Source organism: Macrobrachium rosenbergii, chromosome 9, assembly GCF_040412425.1.
Source record: "Macrobrachium rosenbergii isolate ZJJX-2024 chromosome 9, ASM4041242v1, whole genome shotgun sequence".
Lineage (NCBI taxonomy): Eukaryota > Metazoa > Arthropoda > Malacostraca > Decapoda > Palaemonidae > Macrobrachium > Macrobrachium rosenbergii.
The window spans coordinates 42,348,344-42,368,238 of NC_089749.1; positions in this window are offsets into that span (position 1 = coordinate 42,348,344).

A 19,895-nucleotide genomic window follows, 5' to 3' on the forward strand; every position below is an offset into this window, starting at 1 on the left:
TATATATATATATATATATATATATATACATTACTTGCATTAGGCTTTGATAAGACAGGATGTTTTAGATTCCAGATTCTTCAATTTACCAAGTACAAGCTTCTTTCGGAGACAGTCATCTTCTTCAGACACCAGTGCACTGAGGGGATAACAGCTACACTTGGGTATGTATGTATGCATGTGCTCCACCCACATCTGTTGTTCTCCATTTCCAATCCCTGGGTTGACCTGCTGATGATCTTCAGCTGCTTCTGCCCTTCCCTGCAGTCTTCTTGTTCTCTGTTACCATATGCATAATCCTTCGTTGTTCGGAATTATCAGTTCCTCGTTGGACGAATCGGTAGAGTTCTCGGCTAGCACTCTCCTAGGCTCGAGTTCGAGTTTCCAACCGGCCAATGAAGAATTAGAGGAATTTATTTCTGGTGATGGAAATTCATTTCTCGCTATAATGTGGTTCGGATTCCACAATAAGCTGTAGGTCCCGTTGTTAGGTAACCAATTGGTTCTTAGCCACGTAAAATAACTCTAATCCTTCGGGCCAGCCCTAGGAGAGCTGTTAATCAGCTCAGTGGTCTGGTTAAACTAAGGTATATTTAATTTTTTTTTTTCGGAATTATCCCCTTCCTGGTCAACATTTTGTTTGTGTTCTTAAAATTATGGTAAATTATCTCATAAATAATCTTGCCCTCAAAATTGTTTCTGTAAGAGTTAATGGGGCGTTCTCTACGATCACCATTGATGTTAATGATAGTTGTGTAGAAAATTGTAAATTTGTTAGTTTTGATGTCGTCATTTTTCACTAATGTACCATTTAAGAAAACTAGAAATTATCAGAAAAAGACTTGGATGGCGATATGTATGATCGTGATATAGTTAAAAATGTATTCCTAAAATACTGGAAGCAGCCTTAAGGGCCCCATAGACGTTACGACCGGTGGATTAGGTTCTGTTCTAACTCCGGTATCTGCGGTGATCATAGACGTTCGGATTCACTTCAGTTTGCCGAAACCTGGTAGAGTGAAGACGTGCAGCAGAAATTGAAAAAACTCCAGCGAAAAAGGAGAACCTGGATTAAACTATGGTTGAAGAAGAGAAATGAATTATCTCACGATTGTTTATTAATGAACTGAAACTTTACCCTTGTGACCTGTTTAATTATCCGAGTATATATACAGTATATATATAATATATATATATATATATATATATATATATATATATATATATATATATATATATATATATATATATATATATATATATGTGTGTGTGTGTGTGTGTGTGTGTGTGTGTGTGTGTGTGTGTGTGTGTGTGTGTACGTATTACTATTGTTTAAATTACATTGTTATTTTCCGTACATAAAATAAAAGTTTATGATAATATTTTCAATAATATATCAATTTTCCTTGTATAGATTAAACATTTTTTGTGCAAAAAAGTTGAAAATTGTACTATTACTTGGCTACAGAAGCGTAGGTTTAAGGGCCTATTCTGCTTTAATGGATCATAGACCTACTGTATACTAGACTATATACCGTTAGACTATGCAGAATGCTGTGTATGCAGCATAGTTACTTCTTACCTTTGTAAACTCGTGTTACATAACTTGAATAATTGCTTTACATGTCTCTGAGATTACATGGCCCAAAGAAACTAGTGGCGCCGAAGCGAAATGCGGCCAGCAACCTCTCGTACAGTGATATTGGTTGTTGGAAAGAGAAACCCGCAAGATTCCTGTATAACTTGTTTTGATGTAGTAGCTTTATTCACCAATGTCCCCTTAGATAAAGTTTTAGAATTTCTACAGACTAAACATAATGAGGGCATTTTCAGTCCAAACACAGAAATAAGTGTCTTCCTGGAGTTGATCAAATTGCGTGTTAGTGATACTTATTTTACGTTTGAGGGACAAGTATACAAACAGAAATATGGAGTAGTTATGGGGTCCTCATTATCACCAATACTTGCTAATATATATGTGGAATATTTTGAGACTAATGTAGTTCCTAATATTAATATCCCTAACTTAAAATTGAAAGGTTGGTGGAGATATGTGGATGATATTTTTGCCATTCTGCAGGGTGATGAAAGTGAAATAGAAACTTTTCTAGACGAACTCAATAGTTTTGATAACAACATCCAATTCACCCTAGAAAAAAGTAACAGTAATAAACTGCCCTTTTTAGACATCTTGATAGAAAGGAAAGAAATAGGATATGAATTCAGCACATATAGAAAGCCCACACACACAAACTCGTATATTCATTTCTTCTCTTTTCACAGTCATGCTATCAAAATGGGTGTTCTAGCAGGTTTATTTCTTAGGGCAATGAGAACGTGTGACCCTTGTAAGATAGATAAAGAAATAAATTACATTGATAAAAGCTTTGATACATTAACATACCCGGAATGGTTCAGAAAAGGGCACTCAACAAAGCTAGGAGGATTTTTACAGGAAAATGCAGAGAGTACATGGAATACAGAAAACAAGAAAATAGTTTCCCTCCCTTATATGCCTAAAATGAAACAAATACATCAAAAATGACAGAAATTAAATATAAATTTGTGTATACCTTTGACAACACCGTAAAAAATAAAGTATGTAAAAATAAATTGGAAGGAGAAGACAGTAATGCAGATGATATAGGAGGAGTATACATAATTAATTGCAACAATTGTGGAGACAAGTATGTGGGTGAAGCAGTAGGGGAATAAGGACTAGAATCCAAGAACACAGGAGGGCAGTACAGCTCAACTCACAGGGGAGTGCTATAGCTAGGCGTTGTTGGGAAAAGGATCATAGGATGGATTTTAAAAACAGTAGGCTTATATACAAAAGCAATAACATCAGTCATAGGAGGGTAGTGGAAGGGGCACTCATCAGACAGATTAAAGTGATAGAAGGAAACAAAGGATTTACCTCAGAAGATCCCATAAGCCGATCTTTAATATTAAAAGAAGCTAAGATCGACCCTTCTGACCTGGAGGTTAGGTCTCCTGCCCAACAGACCGATGGTGACTACTCACATACCACAAGGGTTAATACCACTGACCATCAGATTAGGATATCAGACCGACAGGAGGAGATTAACAACTCTCAAGAGAATGGAAACCAGGACAGCCATCATATAAATGACAGCGCAGGGAGAAGAAGTTCCAGAAGATTGCTGGGCCTTGAACCAGCCTGACTACCTCATCTCTTGAAAAAGGGTCACAGTTGGGACCTGAAAGTACTCGAGTTTAAAAGTAACATGTAAATATTTACAAGTAAACAAGTTATACACAGGAATCTTGTGGGTTTCTCTTTCCATCTTCAGAAGAAAACTGAAAGAAGTTTTTGTTTGGATATTGGTTGTCTCATACAAGTCTCATACAATTCTCCGTGTGGTTTTTATTTATATATATATATATATATATATATATATATATATATATATATATATATATATATATATATATATATATATATATATATATATATATATATATATATATATATTGCATCCTTCTCCCATAATTTTAAACTAATTTACTGTAAGCCTCATTTTGCTTTCCTACAATGTTCAATAAACTCCTCCCGGAATTCATCTGCTGAAGTAGCTGCCATGTTACCCTTTCAGCATCTAGTTGAAACTGAAGTAAATCTTGAGATCATGCCATAGACTTGGAGGCTTTGGGCCACCTGAACTAAAACGGATGCCACAAACCTGGCAACAGCAGGCTGTGAGCTGGTCGAAGAGGCCGACAGACTTTGCCCACTTTTGGTCGGAGGAGAACACCATAGAGAGTGAGGTTTGCTTCCAGTTCAGATGACCGGATCCTGCGATCGTAATGTCTATGGGGCCTTTTAAGCATGAACATGATTAAGTCGGCGATAAATATTCAGAAGAATGGGGTGGTCATGGGTTCTAGCCTATTGCCTGTTCTGGCTTAATGGGTAAGGTATGTAGACAACATCTTAATAATATACTGTAGGGAGAAAGAGAAATTGGTTAGTTGTCTGGCAGAACTTAATTAGATTAACAAACAGGTTAAATTTACTCTAGAAGAGGAGAAAGAAGGGACGATTCCCTTCCTGGATGTTAAACTCACAAGGACAGGTAGAAAAAGAGAGTATAATATGTATGGGAAAGACACATGTAAACGCACTCATATACAGTATTCGAGCCACACAATAGATATCAAGACTGGGATGTTGACATGGCTGATTATTACAGCATACAGGGTTTGCAGCCCACCTTATGTGGACCAGTAGCTTGAGTATCTATTTGCTTTTTTTTTTTAAACGGGGATACCTGACTCACTGGTGGGAGAAAGCACATATTAAGGCTAGGAAACACTACCACGGGGAATGGCAACTGAAAAATATTAGATTAGTTGGGAGTTAGAAAAAAAATTAGGAATTGGGTAACCTGAAATAAAATACCAATAAAAGGGGAGGAGAAGAGGGGAGTGGCCTACAAAGCACCTTGTGACAATTGTGATAAAGTATATTTTGGTCAGAGCGGCAAATTGTGCAAGGAGAGATTAAGCCAGCTTAAACAGAACATTTGCCATTATAACCAAGCCTCTGCACTGGCAACACACTGCTAGAATTACAACCATAACATCAACTGAAAAAATACTGGTTTTAAATATAACAATAAGAATAAAACATCGAGGGCGATCATAGAGAATGCACTCATCAACTCTCATGAAAAACTATGAAAAGCAACATTTGCAACAACTTTGAGGACAAGATTACCTGTGAGATAATTTATCAGAATTTTAAGAACATAAATAAGATGTTGGACAGCAAGGGGATAATTCCAGACAATGAAGGATTAAGCATATGGCCATTGAGATCAAGAAGACTACAGGGAAGGGCAGGAGCTGAAGATCGACGGGCAGGTCAACTCTGGGATTATAAATGGTAAACAACAGATGTTGAGTGGAGCTGTTATCTCCTCAGTGCATCAGTGCCTAAAGAAGAAGACTGTATGTCTTCAAAAGTTTGTAACTGGTAAATCAATGACTCTGGAATCTAAACCACCATCTCACTAAGCCTAATACAAGTAATATGAATATACATATACAGTGAAGTTGTGTATGTATATTCTCACACACACACACACACACACACACACACACACACATATATATATATATATATATATATATATATATATATATATATATATATATATTTATATATATATATTTATATACAGTCCCCTCATTATGGGGACGGGTTCCATTCAGCAGTGTGCCATAAGTTGGAAAACACCATAACTTGGAACATCAGTGCTTACGGTGCCATAATCCAAGGTATGGCACCATAACTTTGGAACATCAGCCATAACCCAGAACCAATTTTTTCATTAATATAATTGGAAAAGCACCATAAGCATGGAATACTGTAAGTTGGAGCCACCATAACCTGGGGACTACCTGTTTTATATATATATATATATATATATATATATATATATATATATATATATATATATATATATATATATATATATAAACACACACACACACACACACACTCCACTATTCCACATCCTTACTGGTGTTTAGCTTTTGGAATACCAACCAAGTACTAGGTTTATATTGCCAGACAGCAGTCACTGTCACAGGTGAGTCTGCATGGCAGGCAAATTTGCCACCTGGATTTAGAGACTGAGTAGAGATTGCTGTGGATTCCAGGTAAGCCATAAGTCCTTGTGGCTGTACAGCAGTATTTTAACTCTTCATGTTTCCACTACAGGATGGGGTAGTGGTCTCTGTATGTGGGCTATAAAGGCAGTTTGGGGACATCATTTTGTAACAAGACAAATTTGTAGGTACTCAGATGATTTTGGATGTGCATTTTTATCTCACTCTTTTTATGTCTATGCACGGCAGATGATTTTTGTTAATCTCTCTCTAAATCTGGCACTTTCCTTGTTTGGATGTTCAGTGTTGTAATGGGAAGAATTTTGCTGGCACAAAAACGGTTTTGCAAACACTAGTTCAGCAGGAGAGGCAGTGAGTTCTTTTTTGAGGTGTAGGATAGTCAAGGAATATCCAGGTTGGATGTCATGCCTGGCGATGAGTCCAGCTTTGAGAGAAGAGGTGGGTTCTTTTCAATATGCCGTTGGCAGCAGGGTTATGGGCAGTAGTGTGGTGTATGTTTGATTTCATAAATTTGGGTATTTTTCTGGGATGAATGCTGCCCTCTGTTAGATGTTATGTTGTCATGGATGTCGAAACAGCTACACAGGTGCTCACTGTTGTTTCTGTTATGGGTATTGCTTCTGGCTATTGTGCAGATTTTGTTGTTGTTGTAAGGATGTTCCTGAAACCCCCTGACCACCCCCCTTTTGCATGGAGGTAGTGGTCCCACCATGTCAACATGCAAATGTTCTTGTCATCGTTGGGTCGTGAGAATTGGCTGATGCTGGACTCCAGGTGTCAAGTGATCTTGATCTTTGGCATCTGAGACACTGGCTTATTGTTCTTCTTGATGGGTTGTTAAGCCTGTGGAACACGTTGAAAACATTTTTTGGAGGTATCTTAGCTCCAGGGGGTTGGAACTTCCTGTACTGGTGTTACAGAAGGCGCTTGGTTTATGTTGTTAAATGGGACATCTTTCCATCCTAGACTTGTGATAGAGGTATGTTAATCTCTAGTTTCTGTATCTTTAAGTTTATACCTAGCTGGACTTTAGTGACTTTTATCCTGGATAACACATCCTTTACAGGTATTTGGTGGATGGTGCACCTGAACTCGGCAGTGACTGAAAGTTGTAATTGCCGTCAGGCAGAGTATGTGTGTCCTGATTTTTGGTTAGGGCATGGAGAAGTTGCTAGTGATCCATTCTGGTAGTGACAGGTGTACAGCATCACTGAATAGGCGCCTGAAATATCTAATGCTCAGGCGCACAGCAAGTTGTATGCTGAAGGCACAATATTTTTTTTCTTAGCTGGAGTTAATTTTCCAATAAAAAACCAAGAGGTTTCTGGGGGTTGGGTAACTCCAGAGTGAGGGTTTCTGCCAGGGCATCTTTGGTGGCTCTGAAGGTGTTGTATTAGGTAGGGTCCCAGTTGAAATTATTAGTGTTTTTGCTGAGGGCATCACAGAGGAATGGGGCAGGGGAACATGGTTTTTGGGATGTTTGACAAAAACCAGTGACAGTAATTTACCATCCCCAAGAATTCTTGTAGACATTTTAGAATAGTCTGAGGTGGCTACTTCTTAACAGATGATACCTTGGAGGGTAGAGGCTGGACTTGACTCAACTTACTGAAACTTGGTGACTTAGTAACTTGATAGAGGGGGCAATGATCATGCACTTGTTAGGGTGGACCACTAGGCCATTATCCCAAAAGAGGGATAGTAATGCTCTGAGGGTGTTTTTGGTGGTGCTCCTGATTCTTGGAGAAGATGAGGATATTGTCAATAGAGCCAACACAGAAGGGAAGGTCCCTAAGGATGCTGTCCTGGGTTTCTGATGTCGAACATTGAGTAGCTGGTGTAGATTCTGAATGGTGTAATAACTGCTTTTTTTTATGTCTTCATGGTGTACACAACCTAGAAGTACCCCTTCATCAAGTCAAACTTGAATAAAATTTTTACCCCGTGGAAGGTGGAGGTGATGTCTGTCATGTACAGGAGTGGGTTGGAGGTTGAGGTACCTGTAGTCTAAATAGGAGTGCCAGGAGCTGTCTGATTTCTTCACCATGTAGGGCAGAGGCTCAGGGGCTGAAGACCTTGGCAAAGGCCTTTCTGTTCTATTTCCTTGAAGGCCTTTTTTACTACAAGCAGTTTCTCTGGAGGCAGGTGGCAGAACTTGGCGTAGGATTTTTGTGGTGCTATATGCCATGCTTTGCAGGCCAGAATACATTGGGGAACTCCTGAAGGAGGGGGCGTACATCCATAGGTCCTAATGAAGATAAGGGCAGTTGCTAGTTCCCTGTAGGGAGTGAGGACATTTTGGAAGAAGCTAGGTTCAGGAGGTAGTGAAGTGCATCATTCACTAGAAGTCTGGAGTGTCTGCCATAAGGTGGAGGTTGAGCCATAAATTGGAAGCTACTAGTTGTCGTATGGACTTGAAAGCACCCATGTCCACCAAGAACCTCCTGCTGGAAGCATAGTCAGTGACATGAAATCTGGTGAAGCAGGCATCTTCTGTCATTGTGATTGCCTTGCTTGTTATTTCTCCAGCTGGACTCAGGGGCACAGCTCTTAGCTGCCTTCCTGAAATTTGGTGGTATATGCAGAGCACAGGTGGGTGGGTGGGGGTGTCCTTTCTGTTTCGTCTTTTATAAGTACTTCTGCACAGCATTGGCTTGCGTCTCATTGTGTTGGTCCTGCTATGGCTTTACACGTGGAATGGGTGGTGTGTTGCAAGGCATGGTAGCCCTCCAGCAACTTTTGGCCTTCTATATATGTCCATGGGTGTGACTTTAGCATTGGGGAGGGTGGCCTGGATGTTGGTGTAGCCATGTTTCCCTCACAATGTCGACTTTCTTTGGCTTCCCATTGGTGTTGAGTTCTGGCAGGGTCAGAAAGGACTTGAGTTTATCCCAGGATGCCCTTGCCTTCGTGACTCCAAGTGGATGTTTAGCAGGTCAAGGGCTTGTACACAGCTGGTGGTAGGGAGCACTCAGCTATCAAAAATTCCTGCAGTTCTTTATATAGAATCCTTTGGCATTGTGCATTCAACCAGTGAATAATGCAGGGCAAGAGCATCTTTGATAGTTTTGAGGACATAATCCACCTTCTTTGTTGAACACGTGACATTTCAAAAGTAAAAACTGTATTTCTACTCTCTGGAAGTTGACAGATGGCTCAATCAACAAAAAAAAAAGGGGGGATGGCAGCGATTTATGGCTTTTGTTTTTGCCTCTTCACCTGCGTACATCTTATTGTAGTTTCTTCTTGCAAGATCATCTAAATAGTAGTAGGCATGGTTGCATTCCATTAGTCACTAGTGGTAATATGAGAACCATGCTGGGTCTACCTTGCTATTGGGTATACTGAGAATGACCTTGGCACTAACCAGAGGAAGGCAGCTTGATATCTTGGTTGGGATGCCATGGTTAGCCCTACAATTGCCATGCTAAATTTTCCCAGATATCTGAGGTCGGCCTTGTGCTCTTGAGAAAGTGTGAGCAATAGTTTAAGTGCATTAGTTAGGCCGATAGTGACTCTGGTTGGTAGGGCATGACCATATTTAGTCCGTTAGTCCGCAGGGGGTTATGTGACCATGCTTGTCTACCAGGAATCCAGGTATCTTGCCCGTTTTTTTGTACACTGGTACTGTGGTTACATGTAGAAAAGTTGGGCCCTCGGGTATGTGACTAAGACCCAGTGTCAGGTGATGTGCATTACATATAAGCACATGATTGTGATAATGCTCTATGATTAGTTGCTGAACCCGACAGCTAAACCAGGTTTGGCAGTGATGCACAAAGCTTACCGTACTTTTATTAGTCATTATCCACAAATTATTATAAACAACTATTTCTCTTTTAATTAAATATAATCACGTGAATAACTTCGTCCTTTAAGTAACACGGATTCGTACTATCCCCATTTCTTGTAATTATACATTTTCCGAAAGAGGCAGAAGTGAAATATAGTAATTGTTAATAGATGACTGATAGGTCGTTTGTGGAAAATATTCTGGTGGTTTTCATTTCACTGTAAAATCAGAGAAAACTGAAAACGGGGGACGGGACGAGGGTAACTTTGCCAAATAAGTTGGCCATCTCGGTATTTCATCAATGATTTTTTTTATTTTTTTTATTTTACAATGAACATAGCATAATTAAGTTACGATCATACTTATATAATATTCGTAGGTTATCAAATAACGTAAATGAAAAATTAACCATTCATAACCGAACTATGAGCCTATCTTAAAAGGTGTTAACGCATGAAATGCACTTCCTACAGAAAAGCACACACATACATGCTAGCGCTCGCAAACACACATTTTATAATATATATATATATATATATATATATATATATATATATATATATATATATATATGCCTATATATACTACATATATATTGTAAATGTCGTATTTTACTGTCTGTAATTATCTCTCACAATGTTGACATCTTAACTGGGTCAGAATTTTGCCATTTTTCCTCTTATTAAAATTCTCACTACTCAAAAACATCCTGTCAATTAAACCTCAATGTGGCTTCAGCCGTAACAATAAATCTAAGGAAAATCTTTACCTGCTGTTGTCATAAAGAATGTAGCCTACCTGCTGTTATTTTTTTTTTTTTCACATTCCTATAGTAGTCTATGATATAAGCGGTTTAAATTTGCTGACTATATCCCTCCATGTTTTCAAGAAATGTCCAAGGCCAGATGTACTGATGGTGCACTTGTCCAAGGAATCTCTTTACCCCCGGTACAAAACATCCTCCTTGGCAATAAGCTACAGTCATTAACCGCCGACGATCGTTACGGGCAAAGACCTGACAACCAAGACGACACTCGTAAATGTAGAAAACGCCGAGGCGCATCAGAAATGCTTTATTATTTAGTTTTATTTTCGTATTTCTTTTCCTCTTCAACCGAGGAACGTGATTACCGCACCCGCACATGGCGGCAACTCATTATTCTCTAGGACGCGTTTCTCAGCCAAAACTGTTGTTAACTAAAGGGGAAATAGACGTGAAATCTCGCCTGCACCGATTTGGTGTAAAATAAGAGGAACCAACGACATTATTATTATTATTATTATTATTATTATTATTATTATTTATTATTATTATTATTATTATTATTATTATTATTAAATTTATAAACATCTTCCATCGAAAATAAACGGACGCAATCATCAGCACGAGGCTTCTCTCTCTCTCTCTCGTATATTAGTGTCGGTGACGTTGGCGCCTGACGTTGATCCTTCTCACATGCGAAGTGGAATAATGTCAATCTGTCAAGCAATGGCGAGTCTGTTGCGAGCAGATTCTAAAAGAGCAGGAACCTCTCAGCAGAATATACAAACGCAACACGACTGTGATGCACAAATGACAATATGGACCGCTATTTTTGTGTAGTTTAAAAAGGGTTCGAAGGTGCAAGGGAGGAGGGTGGACCGCACTAAGAAGAGATGCTCACTGCCGGGCGATCTAGAGTGAGTGATGGCCCAAGTTTGAAAGATCACGAGGTCTATTTCAATGTTAGTTATTTATTCTCTTTCCCTCCCCCCTACTTCTCTCTCTCTCTCTCTCTCTCTTCCTCTCATGGCATGGGAGCTTCGCCCCACGTTTCCCTGCCCTTGCTCCCATAATTCTTGGGCTACCTCATCTCTCTTCTCTTACCTGCTCAGCTCTTCTTGGGGGTCTGATTATAACTTTTGGCTTGCTTCTGTTGTTCGAAGATTTATGCTTCTGTCCATCTGGCTGTAGTTACCATGAAATACCAGTCGCATTTCCAACCTCCATAGCTCACCTCAGATTTGATTTGGTCATACTCCAAAAAATTCTTGGAATATTTAACAATGATGATGCATTTCATTCGATCAAGTAAGCCAAGAGGGTGTACATGAAACTACGCAGGTCTACTTTCTATTTTCTGTTAAAGAAATGTCTTTAATCGGTCGATTTACCATCATTTGACCTTTAAATATTTTATAAATATTCGTTCAGTTTTCAAATATAGGTCTATTGCTTCACTATGCTGAATGACTGGACACCCATAGCACTCATTTCCTTTGACAATCATAAGACAAACAGACATGGCAGATCCATAACAACACAGAATTAATTATTTGTCCTCTGATCTCTCTTCTACTTCGCTTCACGTCTCTTCCAAATTTATGTGGGTCAGAGAGAGAGAGAGAGAGAGAGAGAGAGAATGTTACGTCTCGATGGTTCTGCAGTTTTTCGTTTCTCATTTTTTTTTTCTGAGTACCATCAAGGGGAAAGTACGACAAGAAATTTATGGCTGCGATATCATAGGCTTGTCTCATGTTCATCTATTTTTAGGCTCCCTACCAAGGCTGTGGGCTACAAACAGAGCCTGCGGAATGTGAGCAACGAAAGCAGTAAGGTTAGAGAGAGAAAGAGATGGTTAATATAAAATCCAAATTAATTATAAAATTTATATTCTAATAGATGGTTATTATTAGAAAGTAATTAAGGAAGAGATAAAAAAAAATCCAACAAAATTACGTTCCCATAGATCGGAGATGACTTTCCTCGTATGTGGAAAAAACTTCGTAAAAGTAAAATATAAGTGAAGATAACAAAACAGACATACATGGAGGTTTGTGACAACAACCATCTCTCTAGAACTTTCTAAACCAGCACCAATATACTGTATTACCAGGAAACGAAGACCGTTCCACAGTCTCGCAGTACAGGGAATGATCACGAGGCACCTCCATAGAATGTGGATCTACAGGTTCTACTCAGTGCTGCTCGTTTTCCGTTTCAAAAATTCCTCGTTTTCTTCCTAAGGTAAACAAAGGTCAATATTGAGTACTAAATGGTATGTATATTTGGAGTGACGAAAAATGAAAAATACAAGGTTAAAATTTAAGTATTTTTTTATTTCTTGTAGACTAATTGTAGTTTAGTGCAAATGAGAATCATTAATTGTATTGGTTTCTTTGTGATTCAGTAATTTTATCATATTCGTAGGAAATAAAAAAGTAATGGTAAAATTATGACTTCAGTTTCATCATCGTCGGAAGAATTTTACATTTGCACATGTTCTTGGGAACCATTTCACAAACTTCTACTAAGCAAGCGTGCACTACTTCGAAAGGCTCAAGAAGAAATCTGCAGCAGATGATCTGAGTCATAACTTTTAGATCCGGGATCTAGTGACAACTGGAACTTTCGGGTAGGAAATTTAAACGGCATAATCACTAATGGTTTAGTTCACCCATACCCTTTTAGTTAATTATAATCCTACCTTTTCAGGCCACTGGTATTTTGCATTTTGTTTTTCCATATTTCCATTCCACACCTAATATTTATCTTGTTTTCCCACTGTCCTCCTTTTTGATTTTCTTATACAGAGATGAGATATCTTTCTTAGTGTAGTCACACAGGTAAGAACTGTTTCCCTCATAGATCGGGAACCTGCTTACCTTCATTACAACATTTATATAGATTTTGCCATATAACACTAAGCAACTTTAATATATATATATATATATATATATATATATATATATATATATATAAACGCTGGATGGGATAAAATAATTTCCAGTTTATATATAAACGGGATGCATAAAACAATTTCCAGTTTGGGAAGCATGCTAGACTTTGATTACCGTGCTATTGCCATATCTATGGCAACCAAGATAACCTAGGTCTAGCATGTTTCCCAAACCGAAAACTGTCTTGTCTTATCCAAGTCCTTAATATATTAGTGTATGTTATGTAATGCTGTGTTATATGTAATGCAAAGCCTATTTTTAAGTATAATTTGTATTTATGCAAAAGACCGGTGTAGCATGGGCTCAAATTTTAGACAATTGCGTTGTACCACTTATTCTATCTTGCTATCAAATATTAAGAAATATATTTATGAATTATTTGGGCATCTAATTAGCTCACCTACAAAAAGAGCCACAGAACTATTGAATTGCAGATATAACCTCAAAAAGGCAGCTAAAGTAATTTAACACTGCTATCAAGTGCTTCCTGCGTTTTGACAGCCCCCAAACCATAGAGCGTCAATAAAATGGAGTGGCGATCTCCCTGCCGAAGGTGTGTCTTCGGGTGTCCATACTGAAGCTCCCGGTCCAACATATTGCATAGCAGTACCATAGTACAGAGGCAAAGCACTAAGGTAGCACAATGCATTTTTTCCCTCTCGCTTAATTATTTTAAGAATATGGTTCTAGCACTTCCTTAACCAAGATTGTTTTCCTTGTTGTAACCTTCCTTTTGGCCTAGGCTACCAGATCTCATTTTCTTGCTATCACCAATCTATGAGACATAGGCCTATCGTTCGATGAAAAAATTAATTAAACCAGGATTCGTTACACGTATAAAAATAGTTATTTTTACTTTGAATCGAATAATAATTGTTTTCCAAGTTTTGTTTACGTCGTCCTGAAATACTCTCACCGGGTGTGACATTGTAACGTTTCGGAATATCGTTGAGAAACCGCGTCTGGTGACATGCATTTTGTTACTCGAACACTGCCTCTGCATGTCTAAAACTGAAAAACTGATGGGATAGACAGTACTTTACAGTCATACGTAGTGCAGATAATTCTTAATGACTGACAAAATACAGCAGGGGTCCTTATGCATCACAGTAACATGTTTAAAAGATGAGACTTGTTGACACAACTAGTGTGGTACCTATAGGCCTATTAACTACAAATAATTTTTAATAACAAGGAAGATTTTCCTTACTCTGTATTGTGCGTCTATAAAATATTAATGATGTTCTGATATTAGAATTTAAACTGCCATTACATTTTTGTGCCATTATGCTTTGTTTTGCCTGTGAAATGTTGTTATATTTTTTCTTGAAGAATTCCTATGCCCATTTTGGCAATTATAAGCTGCGCATTGTAGTTGAGATAAGGAACGAAAAAATCCCAATCCCACCACGCCCATTTCAATATGCGCGGTTCCCGGGTTTTTCAAGATGCAGTTGCAAGGCTCTGCGGCGTCACCCTGGTGGAAGAACATTTGACTATGTAGTATTAGTATACAGATAACACCTCCAGGTATTATTGACCCTCTATGCCCCAAACCCAGGAAACGACTGTTTGTTTTTACTTCCCCATAAATTTCTGCATACAGTCATTTTTATTGATTCCACATTTTATATAGAAAATATTGAATACGTGTTTCTTCTAATATTTGGTGTGATTTGTTCTAATTTGCGTTAAAATACATGAGAAACAAACTGAAAGTTCCGCATAAAAACTGTATATCCGAAACACAGTTCAAGACATTGACTCTAATTGGTGCTTGTGCTATTCAATTTTGGATTTATTTTTTCATTGTGTCTCAACTCGCTAGCATTATTAACAGACATGTTATGTTTGAGGAAGAAATTGAGGTTATTAAGTAAGCTTTCATCGGGAACACCAATTACTTATTTGAAATATAACGATGTTATTGGGACATGTTACATTCAACCAACATTCGTCTAGTTACTGCCCACTTTAAAGTGCATTTTGGCCAGATTAAATAATATAGAGTATAGTCTTAGACTAAGAATATGCTCTATATTACTAAGACTCTTAGTTTTGCCAGAGTTCAGCCTCTTAGCCCATGACACCGCCACTTCCTGATCTGTTTCCTGCAACAGAGATCTCTGTTACAGATATAAGAACTTCACATTTGGAGCTGAGAAGTACAAGAGTAGCACCATCTTCATATTATTCTATCTTACTTTCAAGCCGTACAATGTAGTGAGGATAAAAGTTTGAAAGATACCACAAAAACGTCCCGCTGGAGCACCACACAATATAGGTCTAAAATCCTACTAAAAACATAATCACCTCTGCTGCCAGTCGCTTAGAAAATGTAAGAGGGTAAGTAGGATTTGACCTATAACATTAACGCCTAAGATGAAAAGTTTATATGTAAATGCCTCATACTTAACTAAATCAAAAGGCTGAACGAATCTGGACTCTAATCTATTATCAAGGTTGTCTGGGATGCACATTAAAGATAAACAGAGCACCACAAGGTAAGTCATTGTTCCGTGTAAGCAAAGGTGTCAAAGACTTGAAATAATTCTGTAACTCTTCCAGTAGATCTCGTTCACCATACAATGACTTGCTCTTTTGAAATACGAAAGAAAATGTACTTTTCTCATTGGAATATCATTACTTAACATACGGACAGCATTATATGAAAGAATGGCAAGAAAAAATCATTTGAAGGAAAATATGCAAAATATTTCGAAAAATTCACTTTAGACTGCTAGGAAGAAGAGTCAAGGCAGGAACTAACCCTTGAATGAACAAATTAAGCATGATTATCTGTAACATAACATCTAATCGTTGTTGTCGAGATTACATGAAGAAAAATAAATATATCTTCCAAATCGATTTGGAAAGCGCACAAAAATAAGAACTCACACCATATCCTCATCCAGTACCTTAAGACGTCACACATGGCCAAGAGGTCAACTGATTCCCACTAATAAGATGGAAAAGCATTTTACACTCGATCGTTAGCTTGCATAAGCCTGGTGTTTCGAGGGAAAGATGAAATGGGAATAGAAGTACAAGGCTCCACTCACCCACTGCACTCTTCTCCAAGACCAGTGGATCATTAACACGGATTGCTTAAACCAGTCAACATTTACCGTTGCAATCCGGAGAGAAAATAAGCTTCTATAATAGTTAATGCACAAACCTCCCACAAACAAAAATACCGAGAGAGAGAGAGAGAGAGAGAGAGAGAGAGAGAGAGAGAGAGAGAGAGAGAGATTTGTTTGACGATTTGTCTCTCTACTTTACACCTAATGTAGGCAGTCTTTTGTTTTATTTTATGCTACTGAAAATAAGTATTTTTTGTTAGTAAGATTAAATGATTTAATAAACATGCAAATAATAAGTAATTCATAATATACATGCATAATTTAACGCAAATCACAACTGTATTGTTCTAAAGACTAATAGCGTAATTTTATAGACCCTTTTTACCGTCAGGTTGATGAAACTTGTAATGATTGCAACTACTGTACTGATAACCTTGCTAGTATAATAGTAATATAATAGTGACAGATTTCAATTTAGTAAGATATTACTACGATATCACGGCACAACAAGAAATACGATTGAAAACCGAACAGGCGCAAAATTTCTCATGAACACCAGCCATAATAATCACCGTATGCTACTTACGCGTTTAAGAGAGAGTTGCCAAATGGCACTTTTATAAGGTATTCTCTGAAAGATTATAAGGAGTAAAAAATGCGCCGAAGTTTCTTCGGCGCAATCGAGTTTCCTGTACAGCGTACAATGCTGTATGATACAACTCTCAGCCACGGCCCGTTGGTGGCATATGTTGTTGGCACCTATAGCAGTGCCAGAAGCACGACCATGGCTAACTTTAACCTTAAATACTGAGGCTAGAGGGCTGAAATTTGATATGTTTTATGCTCTGAGGGCGGACAGAAACAGTGCGGACAGAAAGACAAAGCTTTCTCAATAGTTTTCTTTTACAGAAAAATAAAAAGTGTCTCAGAATTATTTTGGGTGGGCCTACGTCTAAAAAGCGTTTTTAGTGGTCTAGGGAGCACTGCATGGATGGAGATTAGCCTGCAATTGTTACAGACGGCGATTCTCCAATCCTTTTGGAGTCGACACTATTACAAAATTTCTGCGCGTCTGAAAACGTAATATCTGGTAAATTACAACAATACAGCATACTGAATCTGGAAGAAAGGACACCAGGTTTGTGTGTGTTGGTTTGGGGTCGGGGGAGTCAGGCATCCCAACATGAGAGGGGCATTCTGTCCAGGTCGGCAAGTAATGTCCCAGCTTGATTAGTCCAGTATGAACGTTTAATTAAAGAGTGTGAACATATTTAAGAATAATCAAGATACCTGGAAGTCCATAACTAAAAACAACCAATTCTCCTCATTCACAAAACGGTCTCGATCAAAACCAAAAGGCGAGAAATGAATATTTCACGGGTGGAAAATGATGGCGGGCTCTCACTTGCTAATCCAGTACATCAAACTTATATCAATCCAATTTATATATATGTTATTGTTGCTGATTCGTGGTCTCTTCTCCTGGAAATTTCACTGCATGTTGCCCGCGGGTTTGCTGCAGCATTCCAATTTTGCAGTTCGGAGGGATACTAAATTTCAACTGCAATACTTTATGCCTCTTCCCCCAAAAGGAGACTCCGAGAGAAGGTATTCATCTCCGGATTTTCACTAAGGAACTGAAACACAATGTCTAATGGGCCCCTCTTTATACACACACACACACACACACACACATATATATATATATATATATATATATATATATATATATATATATATATATATATATATATATATATATATATATATATATATATATATATATATATATATATATATATATATAGGGAGAGAGAGAGAGAGAGAGGTCCATTAGATACCATTGTGTCAGTATATATGTATGTATGTATGTATGTATATGCATATACATATATATATATATATATATATATATATATATATATATATATATATATATATATATATATATATATACACTCGTATATATTATATATATTACATATAAACATACATATATATGTATATGAATTTTAACACATCACCGTGACATTTTATATACAAACATTAAGCTCCAAATGTCTTTTTATATCCAATTAGTGCTACTTCGGGAATATCACCGAGGGGGGAATTATAAGTGATGATACATCGATTTGTACCTAAGTGACACGAACACTCGACATCACCCTCCAACGACTTCCAGTCGACGTCACTAACCATATATATATATACATATATATATACATAGCCATATATATATATATATATATATATATATATATATATATATATATATATTTATATACATATATATATACAGTATATATATATATATATATATATATATATATATATATATATATATATATATATATATATACATATATATATATATATAGTATATATATATATATATATATATATATATATATATATATATATATATATATATATATATATATATATATATATATATATATATATATATATATACATATACATATACAATTTAAGTATTAAAGACCATTGTCTTAATTTCTATGATCCTTTATTAATCTGGCAATGAATGCCAGATTAATAAAGGACACTCCTTTTACAGTTTTCAAACTGTGCCCGACTTTTCGTAACCACAATCAGTGAAGAATAAAAGGTCAAGAGGGCATTCCGTCCGCATGAATATAAAGAAACACGCCTCATTTCATCACTAAGATGGTATACATAACCTGTGCCAACATAACAGCCGTTCATGCAGACATGCACGGCTCAGCATGGGCAAATTCTCTCCCGGGAGAGCGAGAGAGAGAGAGAGAGAGAGAGAGAGAGGTGGGGGCGGGATTATCTTTTCACGTAAGTCTCCTTCGGACTTACTATGTCGCCTGAATATCCTGTTTCTTATAGACAACCTCCCTGACATTACAGCAAGTCTGAAAAGGTGCCTTATGGCTGTTAAATGACACCCACCTCCCACTGACAGCAAGTAACGTTTAAATGAGCTGAACCATTTGTGTCGAAGGAATACAAATCCTTTCTGCTTATGCTCATTTTCGAAAGTATTACTGCTTCCTCATTCCACACCACAAGTCGTTGAAATAAGACTTGATGAGAGGAGAAAATCTCATCCTTTACTTCCAAATAAGACTTTCATATCAAATATGTTCAGATGATTGGATAAGTGTTTCAAACCAGGCTGAGACGTAGACCACACCATCTGTACATTGCCACACAGCGCCACTGTGTCTATTTCCAACAGTCTATGAAGTTCATCTGATAACGGCTGGCAACCACAGAGTGCCCAGCGGTTTTGGCATCTGTCTTATCGTCAGAATCAACCAATAATTTGATGATTTTGCTGTTAAACTACTCACCACTCTTTCGTCGTCTGAACGTGGGTGACTGCTTGGATTTTAGTAATACAATCCAGATAATATAAACATAACCTGCCTGCAACACAGATGTTTCCATATTAAAAAGGCGTTTATTTAAAAGTAAATCTCTAAGAACTGCTGTTTCATGCAAATTCACTGAACAGTGAATGTCACTGGGAAACCTTTATAGCATACCGACGATTTCAAAGTTTGCAGTTCTCTATATTTTGAGGCAAAGCTAACCCATATTGGGATGCTTTATGTCTCCAATTTTATTAACATACATTTCCGTAT